Source organism: Rana temporaria, chromosome 4 (genome assembly GCF_905171775.1).
Source record: "Rana temporaria chromosome 4, aRanTem1.1, whole genome shotgun sequence".
NCBI classification, from domain to species: Eukaryota; Metazoa; Chordata; class Amphibia; order Anura; family Ranidae; genus Rana; species Rana temporaria.
Window position 1 is genome coordinate 308,908,574 of NC_053492.1, and position 17,585 is coordinate 308,926,158.

Sequence of the window (17,585 nt, forward strand, 5' to 3'; positions counted from 1 at the left end):
AGTCTGGCTGCCGTGTTCTGTGCTTGAGCAAAATTCTGTCGGAAAAACCATCCATTTTTTTTCCGACAAATTCTGCTTGTGTTTACAGGGCATTACAGTTTTTTTTTGCTTGCTTGCTGTTACAAGTCTGTATGTATGAAAAATATAACCAAATATGTATATAAAGTCTCCTCCTAACAGTCATTTCTATATTAAAGCGGAGGTTCACCCTAAATTACAACTTTGGCTGTCTAAAACCACCAGCCATTGATGGTAATGATTCCGTATTTTTTTTTTTTTTAAATCGCCGTCCTTACCTTTGTATCCGAGCCTTTTGTGAGCTGTCACTCACTTTTCCCCGTGGACTTCGAATTCTCCTGACCAGCGCTATGTCTCCTGGGAGTGAGTCCTGAGAATCCCAGGAGACGCGTTGTGCTGAAATCCTGCGATATCTTGCGGGTCACGTGACTAGTCAAGCGGGGCGTGACCTACGCCGGCCGTTGTGTTGGCAACAGTGCAATGTTGACGGCGATGCTCGCCGTCAACACTGCACATCCGCGGGATAGAGCGGTCAATGCTGGGACGTCAGCATTCACCGCATCCCGGAAGGAACAGCAGCTGGGTTTCACAGTGCCCACAGTAAAGATGGAAACGTCCATCACGGATTTTTAAAAGATCTTCTTTTCTGACGATTAGTAAGGGAGCGGGCTAAAAGACTGGGACAGATGAGTGATAACTTTTACAAGGTAAGAGCGGCAGAAGCCATAAAAAACTGAAAACCTGCGGAACCCCCGCTTTAAGGAGGATGTCAGCTGAAAAAAAAAATATTAAAAGTCAGAAACTACAAATACTGCAGCTGCTGACTTTTAATATCGGCACACTTACCTGTCCTGGAGTCCAGAGCCGTCCGCAGCAGAGGACGAGCGATCGCTCGTCACTCTGCTGCCCCCCCCCCCGCCATCCTCGGTGAGGGAATCAGGAAGTGAAGTGCCCGGGCTTCACTGCCCGGTTCCCTGCGGCGCATGCGCGAGTTGCACTGCGCCTGCTGATTCGTTCCCGCTGTGCTCTGGGAGCCGAGTGTTCCCAGAGCACAATGGGGGGGACGGGGACGGGAGGTGACGTCCTGCCCGCAGACTGTGGCCGGAAGTGGGTGCAAATACCTGTCTTTAGACCGGTATCTGCACCCCCCTTCCCCCTGAAAGGTGTCAAATGTGACACCGGAGGGGGGGAGGGTTCCGATCAGCGGGAGTTCAACTTTAGGGTGGAGCTCCGCTTTAAGGAATGTGATTAGGTTTCTCCACCAAAACAAAACCCGTTACAGACCTGGATGGGTCATACTAAGCAAATAGTGGAAAAGAATGTCAGACAAAGTAAACTTTGTAAATGCCCAAATTCTTAATAAATAACTAAACATGGAAGCAGGCAGCTGCTTACACTGTACATCTGGATCTAATACTGTGATATACAGTTTTTACTAGAGATGGTGTCTGTTTATGCTTTTTTCATCATCAGTTTGTGTTGCCCGGGTTTTTGGACTGGTTGGTGCGCTTTTTTAAGAAAACTGAGGATAGAAATATGAGTGCTGACTTTGCTTACTCATTTGTTAAGGGGCAGGCTCTACAACTGTTATCCTGATCCTTCCTTTTCTTTTGGTGAGTTACAGACCTAGAACAAGCAAGGTGTTGTGAACAGCTGATACACACATTCTTTCTGGGTCAGTGACTCACTAGATACTAAAACAAACACATTGAGTCCCATTTTTTCCATCTTTAAGCCCTGGTTCAAATTGGTGCTACTTTGAAATCGCGCTACTTCACTTGAAGTAGCGCAATTTCAAAGTAGCAAGGTCCGTGCGATTTTTGGCGCTACTTGATAGACATCTATGTGCCTTCATACAGAGATGTCTATTGAAGTTGCATCTGAAATCGGCAAAAGTAGTGCAGGAACTACTTTTGCGAAACGGTGAGGCTGCGCAAAATCGGTGTTGCACCGATTGGAACAGTGCCATTGCCTCCAATAGGCAGCGACTTGTCATGCGATTTGATCTCACAAATATTATGACAAATCGCTCCAATGTGAACCTGGGCTTAAAGCGGGGGTTCACCCTTAGAGGGCACTTTTTCCCCTTAGATTCCTGCTCGTTTTCTCTAGGGGAATCGGCTATTTGTTTTAAAATATGAGCATTACTTACCCGTTTATGAGATGCATCCTCTTCGTCGCTTCCGGGTATGGGCTGCGGGAATGGGCATTCCTTCTTGATTGACAGTCTTCCGAGAGGCTTCCGACGGTCGCATCCATCGCGTCACGATTTTCCGAAAGAAGCCAAACGTCGGTGCGAAGGCGCAGTATAGAGCCGCACCGACGTTCGGCTTCTTTCGGCTACGAGTGACGCGATGGATGCGACTGTCGGAAGCCTCTCGGAAGACTGTCAATCAAGAAGGAACGCCCGCTCCCGAAGACCCATACCCGGAAGCGACGGAAGAAGATGCATCTCGAAAACGGGTAAGTACTGCTCATATTTTAATACAAATAGCCGATTCCCCTAGACCGAACGAGCAGGAATCTAAGGGGAAAAGGGGAAACATTTTATAAATGGGTGAACTCCCGCTTTAAGCCAATATATAAATGGCAGCTCACCTGTCTCTATACAGATCGTGGATATATGTATAAAAATAATTAACTGTACATTTGTATTAAGTTTTAAAAGTATCTGTGCTCTTTGATAAGATTACTTATGATAAGCAGATCATATTCACATATATTGCTAAAAAAATTAAATAGAAGGCCAATTCCAGGGGGCACTTTGTAACCAATCTGAATGTAAACTATACGCAATGTACATATTATAGATTCTTATTAAATAAGATTGAGATTAAAGATTAAACTGCTGTTTTTCAATAAAAATAAAGTTGATCTTGAAATAGATTGAAATAAGTATGTGTGAATGTTTGTACCTGCTAAGGGATTTTGTATTTCTGCTCATCTGCTCTTAATTTCATGCATTCCTGCCAAACACAGCGTGCTTCATGACCTGACTGGTTTTTGCTGCCATTATACAATACAACTAGGTCATCAATGTGTTCCCAGTCTGTAAATGGACAGCAAAGGAGCAGCAACAGAGTGTTGAGCTCATCCATCTCATTCCATGTCAACTCAAATTAAGCTTATGTTAGTTGTAATTAAAATTAATCTAATGGTATTTTTTTATGAATACATATAATACATAGAAATTATTATCCCTTTCAAAAAAAGAAACAATTGGAATTATTAACATGTGTGATTATATCTGTTTGAAACAATGAGGAGAAACTTATGAAAAATAAATAAAGAATTTATAAAAAAAAAAAAAAAAAAAAAAGAGCATCAATGATTTTGTGCAACACAATCGCAAAGGTAAAAATAAACAATAGTAGAAATTGCGCAAAAAATGTGTCATATGTGAAACAAATATTAATAATTCATAAATGTGTGTGTGTGTGTGTGTGTGTGTGTGTATATGAAAAAAGAAAAAAAAAAAATATACATACATACATACATACATACATACACTAAATGTGGACTCTATGTATGTAATAAAGAGACATGACAATGTCCATCCATCACCAAGAAAGCCCAGTGAATCCACCACAAGCTGTAGAAACTGCTTACCAGCTCCAATAGACCCCCCTATCATGGGGGGGGGGGGGGTGTCAATAAACGCCTGTGGCTTAAAACCCATCCGGGGCCTTTCTCCACATCCCAGGATCTCTCTGCACTCCAGATGGCAAACATTGGATATGGGTAGGAGTTAGACACCAAAAAGAAACCAAAGTCTCCACATAGTATAAAATCCTTGGGTTTATTGGATTGATAAAAATCTCACCAACAACAATGAGTAAAAAACGCCTTAGATTTGGAGTGTCGGTCAGCACACTACCAAAACTACCCGTCCTTCGGGACACGTTTAGCTTATGGCTGCTCTGGATGGCTCTGTACATATGGGGTTTATTTTCTTAGGGGATACATTCTCTGTATGTCTCTTTATTTATTTCTCTTTTAACCACTTGCCAACTGCCTAATGTAGATATACGTTGGCAGAATGGCACCGGCAGGCAAAGCAACGTACCTGCGAGCTCCTGACCGTGCCTGCGGGACCCGCAGACTCTATGTCCGCCGGTGTCCCCCGATCGTGTCACGGAGCGGCAGAACGGGGAGATGGCTATGTAATCAAGGCATTTCTCTGTTCTGCCTAGTGACAGGACAGTGATCTACTGCTTTGTCACTCATAGCCCAGCCCCCCTTACAGTTAGAATCACTCCCTAGGACACACTTAACTCCTTCTTCTCCCCCTAGTGGTTAACCCCTTCCCTGCCAGTGTCATTTACACAGTAATCAGTGCATTTTTATAGCACTGATCGCTGTATAAATGACAATGGTCCCAACATAGTGTCAAGTGTCCACAGCAATATCGCAGTCATTAAAAAAATAGCAGATCGCCGCCATTACTAGAAAAAAAAAAACATTTTGGGGATATTCATTATAGCAAAAAGTAAATATTGCTTTTTTTTTGTCAAAATTGTTGCTGTTTTTTTGTTTATAGCGCAAAAAATAAAAACCACAGAGGTGATCAAATGAAAGCTCTATTAGTGGGGAAAAAAAAGGACGTAAATTTTTTTTTTGGGTACAACGTGACATGACCGCGCAATTGTCATTTAAAGCGATGTAGTGCCGAATTGCAAGAAAAATTGGCCCGGTTATTGGGTAGCCAATTCTTCCGGGGCTGAAGTGGTTAATATGAGCAATTTAATAACCTATTAATATCTAAGTTTATTGATACAATTTTATCAATGTTCACATATGCTGATCCTTTTGAGAGAAGATGTGCCTCAAAATGCCTTAAACCTCCCTTTTTTGTCCTGATGAACATGTGCTGATCAATAATATCGCGATGTGGTGGTCATGTGCTCTATCTATACACTTGGCATTGACACTGACACGTAAACACATTTTATTTTCAATAGATTTTTTTATTTTTACTGGTTATTCTAAAGTTCATACTTGTTTGTTTTTGCACTCAGTGAACCGATAAAAAACACTTATAATTTTGAGGAAGTTCATTTTGGTTTTAGTAGTGAAAATTGCACATGATTAAGAAGTTTACTAACAGTTTCAGGCACATCAAATTGCAAAGTTGTAGATGCGGTTCTTGCATAATCGAATGGGAAATGCCCACAAACTGCTGTGTATACAAACTCTTCTACATCTGTTGTCATTTTGCTGAATATGAAACATAATTTAAAACATCCTCCTGACTTAGGCTGCATTCACACCTGAGTGTAGCAGTTTCCGCAATTTTTGCGGCGTTTTTTGCAGCGTTTTTTACCACGTTTTGCCGCGATTTTTGGACAGGTCTAAAAGGGTCACCAATGTTAAAAGCAGAAAAACGCCCAAATCTGCCTTAAAAAAAAGTCCCAGAACTTGTTTGAGCTTTAGGCGTTTTGGAGCTTCTGGCTTCAGGCGTTTTGGAGTGGAGATGTGAACCATCTCCATAGAGAATAATAGATATTTTCCCTCCAGCGTTTTGTAGCTTCAGGCTTCAAGCTACAAAACGCTCAGGTGTGAATGGGGTCTAAAAGCTGAACTCCAGGCATATGTTAAAAACACAAATTAATGCAGTTCAATAAAGAGAATTAGATAACGGGCTTGGAGCCAGCTAAATATTGCAGCTCCGTATTCATTACAATATCAATAAATATTGATATTTATTCAATGAAAGTACCTAAATTTGACTTTGTATCGGCCTCTTGTAATGCATTGTGCTGCAGAACTCAGACTGGGTAAGAAGGAAACAACACTAGGAGCCAATGAGTTGTGCTGCAGTGCTTATGTGATAACATGCTGATAGGAGGAGAGGGCAGAGTGACAAAAGGATGAGCTCATCAGTCTGTTGCATCGTCTTTTATTGTCTAGTTACAGGCTGGGGTTGGCACAAGACCTAAACAATTTTACTTTAACTGCAGCAGAGAAAAATCCAATCCCCTACCTTGTTAGACCGGGTTGTTCTGTGTAATAAAGCTGTACAAATGTTAGAAATGGATGGGCAGAAATACAAATACTTTAGCTGGTAAACCAGCTGCCATTTTTTTTTTACAAATATCTGAAAAGTGTGGGGTGCATTTGTATTCAGCCCCCCTGAGTTGATCCTCCTTTCCCTGCAATTACAGCTTCAAGTCTTTTTGGGGATGTCTCTATCAGATTTTCACATCTAGAGAGTGACATGTTTGTCCATTCTTCTTGGCAAAATGGCTCAAGCTCTGTCTGATTGGATTGAGAGGGTCTGTGAACGGCAATTTTCAAGTCTTGCCACAGATTCTCCATTGGATTTAGGTCTGGACTTTGACTGGGCCATTATAATGCATGAATATGCTTTGATCTAAACCATTCCATTGTAGCTCTGGCTTTATGTTTAAGGTCGTTGTCCTGCTGGAAGGTGAACCTCCGCCCTAGTCTCAAGTCTTCTGCAGACTCTAACAGGTTTTGTTCTAAGGTTCCCCTGTATGTGGCTCCATTCATCTTCCCAGCAACTCTGACCAGCTCCCCTGTCCCTGCTGAAGAAAAGCATCCCCACAACATGATGCTGCCACCACCATGTTTCACGGTGGGGATTGTGTGTTCAGGGCGATGTGCCGTGTTAGTGTTCTGTCACAAATGGCGTTTTGCTTTTAGGCCAAAAAATTTAATTTTGGTCTCATCTGACCAGAGCACCTTCTTCCACATGTTTGCTGTGTCCCCCACATGGCTTCTCGCAAACTGGACTTCTTATGACTTTCTTTCAACAATGGCTTTCTTCTTGTCACTCTTGCTTGAGCTGTGTATCTTTGCAGATCCTCCAGAGTTGCCATGGGACTCTTAGCTGTTTCTCTGATAAATGCCCGGCCTGTCCGTTTAGGTGGACAACCATGTCTTGGTAGGTTTGCAGTTGTGCCATACTCTTTCCATTTCCGGATGATGAATTGGACAGTGCTTTGTGAGATGTTCAAGGCTTGGGATATTTTTTTTTTTTATAACCTAACCCTGCTTAAAACTTTTCCACAACTTTTATCCCTGACCTGTCTGGTGTGATGCTTGGCCTTCATGATACTGTTTACTAATGTTCCCTAACAAACCTCTGAAGGCTTCACAGAACAGCTGTATTTATATTGAGATTAACTTGCACACAAGTGGACTCCATATACTAATTAGGTGACTTCTGAAGGCAATTGGTTCGACTAGATTTTGTTGGGGGGGGGGTTATCAGAGTAAAGGGGACTGAATACAAATGCATGCCACACTTTTCACATATTTGTTTGTAAAACATAAAAAAAAAACATTTATCATTTTCCTTCCACTTCACAATTATGTGCCACTTTGTCTTGCCCCCGTAAAATACATTTTACGTTTTTGGTAGTAACTGGACAAAATGTGGAAAATTGTAAGGGGTATGAATACTTTTTCAAGGCACTGTATGTGTTTCATCTGCCCATTTAGCTGTTTTCTGTAGCTTAGCATGTAGGCTGCCTTTGCTGACCGACATCTGAGAGTGCTAGTTGCATTGCCATTTGGACTTCATTTCTATGTTTTCTGTGAGATGCAACACTACAGTACAGAGACGTGAATGGATATAGTTTGTTTGCTGAACTAACTGACTTGTTAACCATTAGAGGAATGAACTTTCAGTGACCGTGTTATCGCATGCGGTAACCGTTAGTGAGCTGACTGTATTAGCAACCCTGCTGAATGACTGCTCGGTTAAACTTCAATTCAGTGTTCTTTGCCCAAAGATTTGGTTGTATTCAATAAATCTTGGATCTGCGTTAACCCAAAGACAAATTGGAATTGGTTACTAATGTCATCAATTAAAACGCTGCACTGTGTCAAATTCAGAAGTTTTTCAATTTACCTTACTCTTTAGGCTCCATTTACACTATGGCTTTCTGGTTTGCGGGCAGAATCACTGCGATTCTGCCCAGGATTCGAAAACGCCACAAATCGCGGGACGCCCTTGCAATCCCCGTTACTTTGGCACCAAATCGTGGCGCAATATTGTCCTTTCCTTCTCAGCCTTACTTTTCATTGCCAACCCCTTTCATTTATTGGATTTTACTTACAGTAACAGTTTACGAGTAACACAGTTAACGAGCATTTTGAATAACGAGCAGAATTCAAGCTAATGGGGTGTGCAGTACCGCATTTGGCCAGAGGTGCGGGGGTGCCAGAGCTGAGCGGAGCCATTTGGAAATACTCAGAAATACTCTGTTTCTGAGGTTTTTTGAGTTCAGCCAAGCTGTCCCCAAGCCTTTCCGAGGCTCTCCAGCACCCACCTCTGGCCACATGCTGTATTGCATGCCATAGAAGTCAATACGGAACAAAATTATCTTTGTTTCCATTGACTTTTATGAGGAAACTCGCTTTGATATGCGAGTGCTTTGGATTACAAGCATTCTCCTGGAAGGGATTATGCCCGTAATCCAAGGTTCCACTGTATTTCAATCATGAAAAGCCAACATCACATGAAGGTGTTGCCTATGGTGGTCTGCATGCAAATAAAGCCTCCCTAGGAATGCCCACTCCTCCAGACATTTAGCGATTTATTATTTTTATTTTATTTCATAATTTGCATAACTCATCGCATGAGTCAGCCCACTGCTTGCAGTAGAGCAGGGGGGTCTCGAAATTAATACTGACGCAGAAGTTCCATGATGTTCCATGGACCCTGCTGTCACCTCAGACTACTCATGATCTACCAGCATTGCATAGAGCAGCACAGCCTAGACTTTTACCTTTAAAGGTAACCAATCATGGCAAAAAAAAGGGTAGGCTGCCATTGCTGATATCTTGCTCAGAGAATTCCAATTGTCTGGCTGCCTGTGTTATCACTTTCTGAGTCTGTTTTATTACTTGTATCCTTATTGGTTGAAAAACTAGTTTAATTGCCTTTACAGAATCAACATATTCTGCAATGCGTTACAGAGTTCATTGCACTGTTCATGTTGCCCCTTCTGCTACTTTCAGTATAAATACAGCTGTTGTGTAGCAGCGCCATTACCTTTGCTGCGTTCCGATGCCCCAGCCTCTCACTGGAGCCTTCCCAAAATTGCTGTACAAATCCTAGATTTATAATGTTGCTATGTGCGTAGAATTGGGAATCCCCTCACATATCACTTGTGCTGAAGGTAAGAGGCACTGAAGTCTTTCCAGTTCCTAGTGCCTGAAGATTACCCAGTGAAAACGGAGGGGGGGGAAAAGCCTAAAAAAACAAATTCAGTCTTATCTAATAATTGGTAAGCTGTGATATATTTTTAGTTTTGTCTTTGAATTATTTCTTAAACAATGGCATCGGCATTCTCAGCTGTGAGTTCTGCTCTGAGGTTCAAGCATATGTTTCCTGCTTCATCTTTACTGACGGTGAACAAAGCACCTCTTGCTGACCTAGAATGCTGTACATTATACGATGGAGACCTTGGTAACCATAGAAATTGTTTTTTGTAAGCCATAGGAAATGATCCGTATTTCCCGGAGTATCCAAGGAAAATATTAAAGTGTCACTGAAGGTAAAACATTTGGTTAAGTTGAGCTGAATTGAAACCCCTGTCCATTTTATTGCTGTCTGTGCCCCTGTTAGGAAGATCCCCCCTCTCTATTTGTCCTGTTTACTATTATCATTGAAAGTAAAAGAAAATCCCAAATTTTGGGTTGTCCCCAGAAAAGTAATAGAGGGGAAATCTTCCAATGGGGACACTAGTTGACAACCTGGGATTCCCTATGGGATAAGAAGTGAGGATCAATCTCTCCAATGGGACAAAGATGGCAAACAAAAAAGTCAGGCAGGGGTTATAACCCTCCTTTACTCCAAACATTAAGAAAAATGTTTTGCCTTTTAGTGACCTTTTCATAGGCTATGGTGGTCCCTCAGTATGACCAGCCAAAATGTTAGGGTGATTAATCTCCTCTCCTGTAGCCTTAAAGGGAAGAGATCCTATGTCCCCCTAGAGCACAGACTATTTGGAGAGGAGATCCTATGTCCCCCTAGAGCACAGACTATTTGGAGAGGAGATCATATGTCCCCCTAGAGCACAGACTATTTGGAGAGGAGATCCTATGTCCCCCCCCCCCCAGAGCACAGACTATTTGGAGAGGAGATCCTATGTCCCCCTAGAGCACAGACTATTTGAAGAGAAGATCCTATGTCCCCCTAGAGAACAGACTATTTGGAGAGGAGATCCTATGTCCCCCTAGAGCACAGACTATTTGGAGAGGAGATCCTATGTCCCCCCCCCCCCCAGAGCACAGACTATTTGGAGAGGAGATCCTATGTCCCCCTAGAGCACAGACTATTTGGAGAGGAGATCCTATGTCCCCCTAGAGCACAGACTATTTGGAGAGGAGATCCTATGTCCCCCCCCCCCCCCAGAGCACAGACTATTTGGAGAGGAGATCCTATGTCCCCCTAGAGCACAGACTATTTGGAGAGGAGATCCTATGTCCCCCTAGAGCACAGACTATTTGGAGAAGAGATCCTATGTCCCCCTAGAGCACAGACTATTTGGAGAGGAGATCATATGTCCCCCTAGAGCACAGACTATTTGGAGAGGAGATCCTATGTCCCCCTAGAGCACAGACTATTTAAGGAGTGGTTGACAGAGTCCTCAATGAGCTGGTAAGTGGGTAATGTTCCCAGTTCACTTGAATGTCTATTCACCAGTAAAGTGATTTTCTGAATCCCGGCTAAGGCCCCTTTCACACCAGACGGCCGATCGGACCTCCTATTGTTTTCTATGGAGTGGCGAATGTCGGCGCACGTGTGTCCCCCTGACACCCGCCAGCACCGGATCCTGTCCGGATTGGATGACAGGTGGAAACTGACAGTGTGTTTCCAAAGAGAACAATAAGCTGTGTCCGTGTCCACTCTGCATAGTGGAGACACAGACCTGTCATCTGCCCGCTCAGCGGAGAGAACTCCCCCGCTGAGCCGACAGATTTGCTTGGCGGATTCCGCTCTGTCTGAAAGGGGCCTTGAGTTCTGATTCATGCTCATACTTTTAGGACATTTACATTATATACTGTTTCTAAGGTAGGGACTGGTGTAAAGAACTATAATTAAATGATTAATATGTCTAGCTGGTGTCATTTGTGATAATGCTGCAGCTGGAAAGCTGACCTCAGATATGTGAACCAGTCTGTAATTCTTTTTGTTTTCATATAACTGTGGTCTGGTATAGCTTATTCTCCCGCCTTGTTTTTTGTTATGGGATGGCTGATGGCGCTTGAACTTGCCATGCACAAGGCTCTTTGTTCACTTCAAGGCCATGCTATATAATACAGTTGAATGTTAGACAACAGTTCTTATTTGAGAGGTGAGTGAAAAGGGTTACACAGAACAGTACACGCCATTGTCATTGAAATCAGACACAGAAAATCCATGCCATTTTTACTGTGCAAACTGCTATGAATAGATTTCTTGTGGTTAGCATCAAGAGAGGTTTATAATCTATATTTTTCTCGGTTATATAAAACACACATATAATGCAGCAGTTTGCTAGGAACATCATACAATTCCCAACAGTCTATGTACTCTTCACACAGACATCGCATGTAATGTGCACAGCAGTGCGGTGCGAATCACATGCGATGTCTGGGATCATATAAGTGTGAACCCAGCCTCGGGACCTTGCAGGCTGATGTCCCTACCTACCGCCTTCGTACATGGAACACCTTGTGAAACATTACAGAAGTAGGATGAGGTTGCTAGTCCAAATTTCTACCTTTTTCCTAGCCGTAACAAGGGAGCTTTATAGAGAAGGCTGCAGATTTTTATAGTTCCTCTCACAATAAAATGTATTTTCTTAGGATACATCAAAGATGATCACGTAATCTTGGGAAGAACATTCAAAATGAATGCCGATTAGTGCTGTGATTGTAAATTGGGACTCCCAACAGTTCCGGGACCTGTTGCTGATGGCGGAGATGTTATGCAGACCATTAGATATTGGGAACAATATGACAAAATACCGCAACCATACCTATAAAGATGCACTTATATTTGGGTCATAGTGGTCTGAGTTTTTCTTTTCTACTATGAATTTCACTAGGTCTGGACTGGTCTTAGGACTGTGTTTCCTGCATCCAGCAATGTAGATCTATGGGAAAAACTGAATTTCCTGAGGAAATCCTGAACTGGGTGCGTTGACTGTATACACTGCTTTATTACGCACACTTTTTACTGGAGGAATGGCAGGAAGCTTTTTCTTTTTTTTCCTTACACCAAGCCTATGTGGTGCAAAAAAGGACTTGGACAGCAGTAATTTTAGTAATTTCCTCCCTTATAGACTAGAGGAAGCAGTAGGAGCAGAGGAAGGGCTGGTCACATTTGAAAGGCATAACAAGCAACATTTTATGTGTATATGTATATATGTATGTATGTATGTATGTATGTATGTGTATATATATATATATATATATATATATATATATATATATATATATATATATATATATATATATATATATATATACAATTTTTTATATTATTATTATTATTATTATTATTATTATTTTTTTTTAACTCCCCCCCCCCCCCCCCCCTAAAAAATAAATAAATGGTGGCAACATGGGTAGATCAGTGCTGCCACCCCAAGTGTCCATCAGTGCCACCCCAAGTGTCCATCAGTGCCACCCCAAGTGTCCATCAGTGCCACCCCAAGTGTCCATCAGTGCCACCCCAAGTGTCCATCAGTGCCACCCCAAGTGTCCATCAGTGCCACCCCGCAGTGTCCATCAGTGCCACCCCACAGTGTCCATCAGTGCCACCCCACAGTGTCCATCAGTGCCACCCCACAGTGTCCATCAGTGCCACCCCACAGTGTCCATCAGTGCCACCCCACAGTGTCCATCAGTGCCACCCCACAGTATCCATCAGTGCCACCCCACAGTGCCCACCCATGAAAGCCGCCCATGAGTGCCCATGAGTGCCGCCCATGAGTGCCCATGAGTGCCGCCCATGAGTGCCCATGAGTGCCGCCCATGAGTGCCCATGAGTGCCGCCCATGAGTGCCCATGAGTGCCGCCCATGAGTGCCCATGAGTGCCGCCCATGAGTGCCCATGAGTGCCGCCCATGAGTGCCCATGAGTGCCGCCCATGAGTGCCCATGAGTGCCGCCCATGAGTGCCCATGAGTGCCGCCCATGAGTGCCCATCTGTGCCGCCCATGAGTGCCCATCTGTGCCGCCCATGAGTGCCCATCTGTGCCGCCCATGAGTGCCCATCTGTGCCGCCCATGAGTGCCCATCTGTGCCGCCTATGTGTGCCCATCTGTGCCGCCTACGTGTGCCCATCAGTGCGGCATACCAGCGCCGCCAATCAGTGCCACCTCATCGATGTCCATCAGTGCCATCTCATCGGTGCCCATCAGTGCCGCCATATCAGTGCCCGTAATTGAAAGAGAAAACTTACTTATTTACAAAAAAAATTACAGAAAAAAATAAAAACGTAATTTTTTTCCAAAATTTTCAGTCTTTTTTTAGTTGTTGCGCAAAAAAAAAAATCGCAGAGGTGATCAAATACCACCAAAAGAAAGCTCTATTTGTGAGGAAAAAAGGACGCCAATTTTGTTTGGGAGCCACGTCGCACGACCGCGCAATTGCGATTCAAAATGCGACAGTGCTGAAAGCTGAAAATTGGCTTGGGCGGGAAGGTGCTTAAGTGCCTGGTATGGAAGTGGTTAAAGCACTAGGAAAATAAATATAGCTACAAATTCTATGAGTAACGATTAAGCTATTAAAATTTATAATTTTATGGCAATAAACTAAACCATAAATTAAACATTTCTATAGCTGTTAAGACATCATTGCAGGTCACAAACTTGTTTTTAAGAATTCTCTTGTGTACTAAAATGTATGTTAAACTGATAAATCTTGCAAGCTCTGATTGACTGATGTTTAGCTCTGGATCATATGCATGGTTCAATGTAAAACAATCCTCTCTTTCATTGGGTTGTTTCCAGCCTTATATCCTTCAATTACTTTCATGTCCCACTATTGGGTATGACAACTGCTACAAATAATGTGTTACATTATGAACCTAGAATCTGTTAATAAAGATGAATGTCTTCCCCAGTAGTCTTGTGCCCTCTGGCTCTCTATTAACGAAAGCTGCTTGTCTATTGACCCTAGTCTTCCTAGTTAATTAAATACAAGAGCTAGTAGGGATACATTATGTATTGTATTAGCCATAGAACTTCACATATACATGAAAGTACAGTATTAAAGCCATCTGGAGTACTTTAATGAAGTAATCATGAAATTGGATAATTTTCATATTAACAGAGATGGCACTTAGCTTGTCCAGGTCAAAGTTATCACTGTAGGCACTTGCAGTCATTTTGCTCAACATTTGACCAGTGTTGGAGAATTAAATGCACATTCTCTTAGAAACGGAACAAAAGAAAGTTCACCACAAAAGTGGCGTGCTTGCACATAGTGAGCAACAAAATACATTTTTTAATTTGTCCTACAAAGAAAATTTAAAAAGCTGCTTGGTAATTCTGTGCAGAACCTTATTTTTTCCAGTTAAAGGCCCTTTTCACACAGTGCGGACTCTGGTTAGATCAGCAGGCGATCTGTCTGCTGATCCACTGCTCATCTACAGAGTGGGTAGAGGCAGCCACTGAGAGCCTGAGACGGCCGCTCCGCCCCCTCCCCAGCGCACCAATGAACGAGGAGGGAGACTACACTACAGCTCTCTGCTCACAAAGCTCTGAAAACCGAGTGATCAGCAATGTTCGATCGCTCGGTTCTCTGTGTGGAGGTGTGGGGGGACAAATGCAGCATCGAACCTAGGTAAGTATAAATGGGGGGGGGGATCCTTCTTTTAAATACAGTGAATCTAGCTAGCCAAAACTTTTAGTTTACTCTTTGTTCTGGAGACCCAACAGTGAGGAGAAACTCCTCTTAGTCACTGGAAAATGTCCCCATTGGAAGATTTCCTCTTACCTCCTGTTCTGGTGAGAACCATAAAGTTTTAAGTTCCTAGTGTTATTTTGGTGTCAATGTTCACCAGGGAAGACAGGGAGGGCAACTGCTCCTAGCAAAGACAGAATAAAAATTGGGTGATGGACAATTAACCCACCAGTTTGAATTTCAATTGTGTATCATTCAGTGCCCTCATAGACTGCTATCACCAAAACAGGTGTCCCCATTGGAAGATTCTCATCACCTACTGCTTTGGTGGAAACCATAATGTTTTGAATTTCTCATAATTTTTCCTTTTTTGTGACAATAGTCAATAGGAGGTTCCAACCAATCCTTCTCTGCTCTATGCAGAACTATAAAAATAAACCGGTTTGGATATAAATGCACTTTATTATTACGTTCCTTTGATGCATTCCTTAATTGACCTTTTATTGACTATTAAGAACTTTGTATTGCTATATCCTAAAGTATAATGTGATACCCTTTTCTGTGTGACCATAAAGCAAATATTTTCTTAAATTCCTCTAATCATTGAGGAAGTGATTATCTCGTAACAATGTTTTTGTTGACAAGGGTATCTTTTCAATGCTTAGTTATACTTTGTGAGATCAGAGAAAAATTCCACTATGGATAGACAGTAAAGTTGAAACATGCATGGAATGTCGAAATTTTCATCCAGTGTGAAGTCTCATGGGATCCGTGAACTTAGGAAATGAAAACAAACTTTTATGATAATTTGAAAAGCATGCGTGATGAATCTATATGGCACAATCTTTTTCCGTAGTTGTCAGCACATCAAAATATAATTGGAATGCCTCATTGTGCTACAGTGTTTCATGACTAAGCATGTGAGCTCTAATAAATACCGTGACTCCTGCCTTGGGTAATACTGAGGGAATTATGGATCATTGTCAGTTTTAAGGACAACAGAAGTGTTTTATTGCTCGCTACACATTCAGCGCCTATGAAAATATATCAAAGAGCTGAACTTCTCTTCCATTTTCATGTCGCTGACAGCTCGTCAGAGTTCTCAAAGTAGGAAGGCCCATTGGTGAGTGAATCTATTGCAGATCTGGCAATTCAGCAAACTTGTAAATGACCCCAATATGTGCATGCAGTTTTGTTCACTCTACAAGGAATTATATAATTCATAAGTCAAGATTGCCTGGTTTTCTGTATTATGTGATTCTCAGGAGATCAGACTGATTATCTGCAGCCAAATGAAGAATTTGCAAATGAGCAATTATTTTGATTTCAATGATCACAAACGTAAAACAATATTTCATTCAGATGAGAAAACTGGAAGAAAATTTTAAACCTGAAGACAAAAGTGCTTACATAATGCAAATAATTTTGTAAATGACTTGGTTTCATTCCAGACTGGGTAGCAAATTGCAGAGCAATCAAGGATCTATGAGCCACCTGCAACCTACAGACCCATTTTTTTAGGGATCTATATGTTTATATATATATATATATATGTGTATGTGTTTTTAAATCTGTTTATTAAAGTTTTCATGTATAAAACAATACATCAAATTAATTTGCGTTGCCCACGCAGGGGTCTTAGGTACAGGATATATTTTACAAATGTTGATAGCGTTGTCAACATCAGGATGGCAGTGGTGTGACTGTGTTAGTGGCAATATCAAAAAATAAAAATAAAGATGACCCAATTTTCTACACTTGCCCCAAATCAAGCAAAAGTTCAGCTAGACATCTCCAGGCCTTATGTTATATTGTATCTAGGAAGCTGTGGTGGGGTCTGCCAACCATTTGGCCCACACACACACACATATATATATACAATTTATATTTAGTAGGACATCCCCTGTTTGCGTAGGTATAATGGCAGATTAGTGTTAATCAATCTTTTACACTATTTAAAAAAGTATTTGGTAACCTGTTGACACTGTGGGGTATTCCTACCTATGAAAAAAAAATAAAAGAAAAAATATTGGTTGGTGTGTAGTAAATACTCTTAAAGTATAACCCAAATATAACATTTTATGATTTATTTATAAAATGTCATCCTGTTGTCAGACCATGTATCTTTGTTGCTTTTCTTCTGCTGTTCAGATCTTCCCTCAACACACATACAGACAGAATACATCCAACATCCCTCCCCATATAATTTTAAAGCAGGGTTCCGGGCATAATTTTTTTATTTTTTTTTGCAAGCTAAAATTAATCGCATTAAATAGTCCCTAAAACATATTAATGGCTGTCCAATCGTTCCAGAAATCATTGCAAACACTTGCCTTATATACTCCAGCTCATGTTGTGGCCGTATCCATCATATGTGTGGGCATGTGAAGCCCAGTTCCTTTTTCTTCCTGGTTTTCAGGGAGAGGTGCATGCTGGGCGATTTTTAGGCAGAGTAGTGCCCAGAGACTCCTGGCAAATGATTGTCATCATTTCCCAGAAGGCAATGGGGTCTTAGGACAGGATATTGAACCACCTAGGACCAGGAACTAGGCAGATTACGAAATTTACCTAGTAACAGCCAGATAGAAGTGAGATAAAAAAATGTTTTTATATTAAAGGCAAGGCACAGTTTACCCTCTATTTTCTGGGTAAAAATGTGAGAGTTATACGCCAATAAATACAGTATTTTTTGCA

At 41.9% G+C, this 17,585-nt stretch overlaps 1 protein-coding gene across 6 annotated transcripts in view; it reads left to right on the plus strand.

Moving 5' to 3' along the window:
* Window positions 1-17,585, plus strand: part of SASH1 (SAM and SH3 domain containing 1) — a 257,520-nt gene that overhangs the window by 13,101 nt on the left and 226,834 nt on the right. The window contains exon 1 of one of the 6 annotated variants that reach the window (XM_040350583.1): window positions 15,607-16,014. The exons of the other annotated variants lie outside the window; for them this stretch is intronic. The gene's annotated coding sequence lies outside the window, so the exon portion shown is untranslated. Of the gene's footprint in view, window positions 1-15,606; window positions 16,015-17,585 lie in introns of those variants that run through there. 6 annotated transcript variants of the gene reach the window in all.